The 3431-nt window shown below is 50.4% G+C and overlaps 1 pseudogene; it reads left to right on the forward strand.

Moving 5' to 3' along the window:
- Window positions 1-1411: 1411 nt before the first annotated feature.
- LOC130363485 (U2 spliceosomal RNA) lies at window positions 1412-1502 on the forward strand (annotated as a pseudogene).
- Window positions 1503-3431: the final 1929 nt, after the last annotated feature.

Raw genomic sequence — 3431 nt, forward strand, 5'->3', positions numbered from 1 at the left:
CTATAAGCTTGCATTGAGGGGGCAGGGCATGATGTCACAAGGGGGCAGGGTCGTGACATCACGATACTCTGGCCCCGTGGTCGTGAGTCTTCAGACACGGAGCGATCAATGCTTTGTGCAGCTGAGACAGGTGGGTGCTGTAAGAGAGATTGCGGGGGTCCCCAGTGGCAGGACCCCCCGCGATCAGAAAACGTATCCCCTATCCTTTGGATAAGGAATAAGATGCCTTAGGGCCAGGGTACCCCTTTAAAGGGTTTTTCTTCCTATAACTAAAACTTATCACCTATTAAGGATTGGTGGGGGTCTGACAATTGAAACCCCCACTTCTTTTAACACTGGGGGACCCTTACTTCAGTGGTAGAATGAAGCAGCAACATAGCAGGCACGTTATTCGATGTCTATGGGACTGTAGAAAAAATCCATCTAAAACAGTTTAATGGTGTAATCACACGTGCAGTTGTGGTGTGCCACGGGGGTTCGATGTGAGTATGGGGCAGATGTAGCCCAGGGGCAGATGGTGTTAACCCCCTAAATGTCCGTGACGCCAAGGCATGGTTTCACCAAGAACCACCCGAACGGTAGCACAAATAGTGGTAGTTAGACAGGGCAAATAAGAGTCCAAGGCCAGTATAGGGTTAACGGTAGCTTTTCTGAGGTAGTCAGATGTTACAGTCTTTACCAGGATCCCAGAGAGATGACCAGTAACACAGGGGACCTCACAGCTTGCTTGGACTTGCAGTGACTTTCATAGACTTTAGGACAGCCACGCTGACTTAATAGACTTGACTGAAGATAGTGACAACAGACAGAGATGACTTGACTTACTGACTTGTGGCTGAGGCCTGAGGCCTCCAGATGTGCTAGACACTGGCTCTGAGACGTCTGGACTGAACATGACCTCAGCAGAAAGTGTGGTGGAAGAGAGAGATTGCAGTACCTCCCCCTCTTATAAAGGGGGGCTGAGCAAAGAGCCCATAGGCTAGCTGTGGGTCATCTGGTGCTCTCTGAGTAACTGTACATGATGTAGGTGATGGAGTGAAATGTTACGTCTCCCGATTGGTTCAGGGCAACCCCTACAAGAAAACTACCAAACACCAGAGAATGCAGTACACTATGACTTTTTGGTGTACAACACATGATATACATTTTATTACACTACAACAATTATAGTGCAGGAGCGACAATATTTCCTTTGTGCAGAATAGCAAACAAAATATATTACTATGGCATATTTACACAGATGTCCATTTATTGCTCAGTAGTCCAGATACACTATAGAGTTCAATTGCTAAGAGCTCAGGTTAGTCTCCTGTACCTAAGGAATCTCTCGTCCGAAGCCGGGCACAACACTTATGATATTGGTTACTTCAAAAAAACTTTCTTGACTAGTCTGTCAGGCACTTGTGCTTAAATCGCTTCTTGGCCTTTTGGCTAAGATCAAGTGTAGTATCTGTTCTTATCAGTTTCATGCTGGTGGCAGGTGACGCCAGTTTGGAGCTGGTGGGGATGGGTGCTGCATGGTAGGGAGCCGGTGTACCGGGGCGTTCCGGGGCTGGTTCTGAGGAATCAGCTCAACAGCTGCCCCGATGTGACCTGTTTCCTCCGGGTCTCCCCATGAGGCTGAGAGGGTCTAGAGCCAAGGTAATTTAGTGCCTCGGGGAGTGGTGACCCCGAGGTGCCAAAACTCACTGGTAGTATTGGCTCACTGAGTTGAAGCATGGGCACCATGATCTCTTCACCTTTGTGGCACTCACCTCTTGATTTCCAGCCTTCTGGCTAGGATCAGAGAAATTTTTATAGATCCGGCCAGATGTCCGGGCAGTATATCTGCACACATTCACTTATTTCTTTCTTTTTGTCTCACAGTGTCACTTTCTGCGTGTTGTGTGTCCACAGGATTTGTCTGGATGCGGTAGCCCTTCTGGGTGTCCCTCCTGGCGGTCTAGGGGAGGTGTGTGTGGCCATTAGGTTCCGCACCTCCCTACAAACACCCCAGGTACTCCTGCTTTGGCAGGGTACCGACCATTATCGGCTCTGCAGGCAGATACCTTAGCTAACGCCAAGGGGGATGCCGGGAGCATTTGTGGTCCCTTAGTAGCTTCGGCGAAAAGGGACATTGAACCTGGAACCTCGCAGGTACCTTTTGGTCCGGAGGCGAAGGGTAAGGTTTGTTGGGGGGCCTCTCTCCTATCGGAGAAGGGCTTGAGATAGACCACATCCTTTGTACACTTTTTTTTTGTGTAACACGTGCACTGTTGGTGATTCGAGAGCACGTTCCTAAGCTCTTAGGGGAAAAAAACTGTGCTTAAATGTTACTGTACAAACCTGGTACAACAAAAATTGTGCTTACACACAGAAGTCAGTTAGTCCTACGACCAAGTCTAGTGAAGTTACTGTACAGAAGTTACACTGGCATCTTTCCCTCGCCTCGCCAATCAGACTGGGCCCTAGGTTGGGACATAAACCTAGAGTTGCGAGACAGGGCTCTTTGCATGGGGTCAACATGAGTGTGCCAGGACACATGGGACAAACGGGAGGCAGTGATAGTCGGACTAACAGTGACCACCACTTGCACCGCAGCAGCTTGCTCCATTGGGGGATGAACTGTTGGTGCCTGTTGATTCGGCCAAACCTCCACAACTGCTGGAGTAGGCCTAGGCACTTACGTTGGTGTCCTCTGATCAGGCCAAACCTCTGGGGCAACCAGAGTAGGCCTGGGCACTTCTGTAGGAGACCCATTAAGATGGTTTGAGTTCAACTTACTTTGCACAATCGGTGTTAGCAGAGTCTGTGCTGCAGCGGGTGCTTGACCGGGACTTCTGGAGCCGAGAACAGCCACCGGGATTCATTGTACGGCTGTGCCCAGGGAACGTCCTGCTTTTGTTCCCCCGGCAACGGGCTCTGCTCCGCTTATTTCACTAGTCTCCACCAAAATGGCCGCCGACCGGAAAGACGTCATCAGTTGGGCCTGGGACAGAGTGGTGCATCCTCTTCGTCTGCCCCCCGGCAACAAGGGGCGGACCTTTCAAGTTCCACCTCGGACTGGACACAGTGATCCCCACGCCCACGCAACATGATCCCCACGCCCGGGGGCAAGACGCTGGCTTTGGCAGGAACCTTTTGCGCACTTCTCGACTAACTGGTTAACCCTTTCAGGTACAGCAAACATTTTGGCGCTCAACATGGCCTCCGTTCTGATCTTGCACATTGTCAATTTAACTTTCACAGACTTCGCAACGGCAGGCAGTGAAACTTTTTTCACCTCCCCCTCTACTTTGTCAGCGTCACGCTGAAAACACATTGCAGTGACATAGTCCCTTACACAGTTTTGTGGTTTGCCACGGGGGTGCGATGTGAGGTGTATTGGGCAGATGTTGTAGCCCATGGGCAGATGGTGTTAACCCCTAAATGTTCTTGACGCCAGGGAGTTG

This window comes from Hyla sarda, chromosome 3 (assembly GCF_029499605.1).
Source record: "Hyla sarda isolate aHylSar1 chromosome 3, aHylSar1.hap1, whole genome shotgun sequence".
NCBI lineage: Eukaryota > Metazoa > Chordata > Amphibia > Anura > Hylidae > Hyla > Hyla sarda.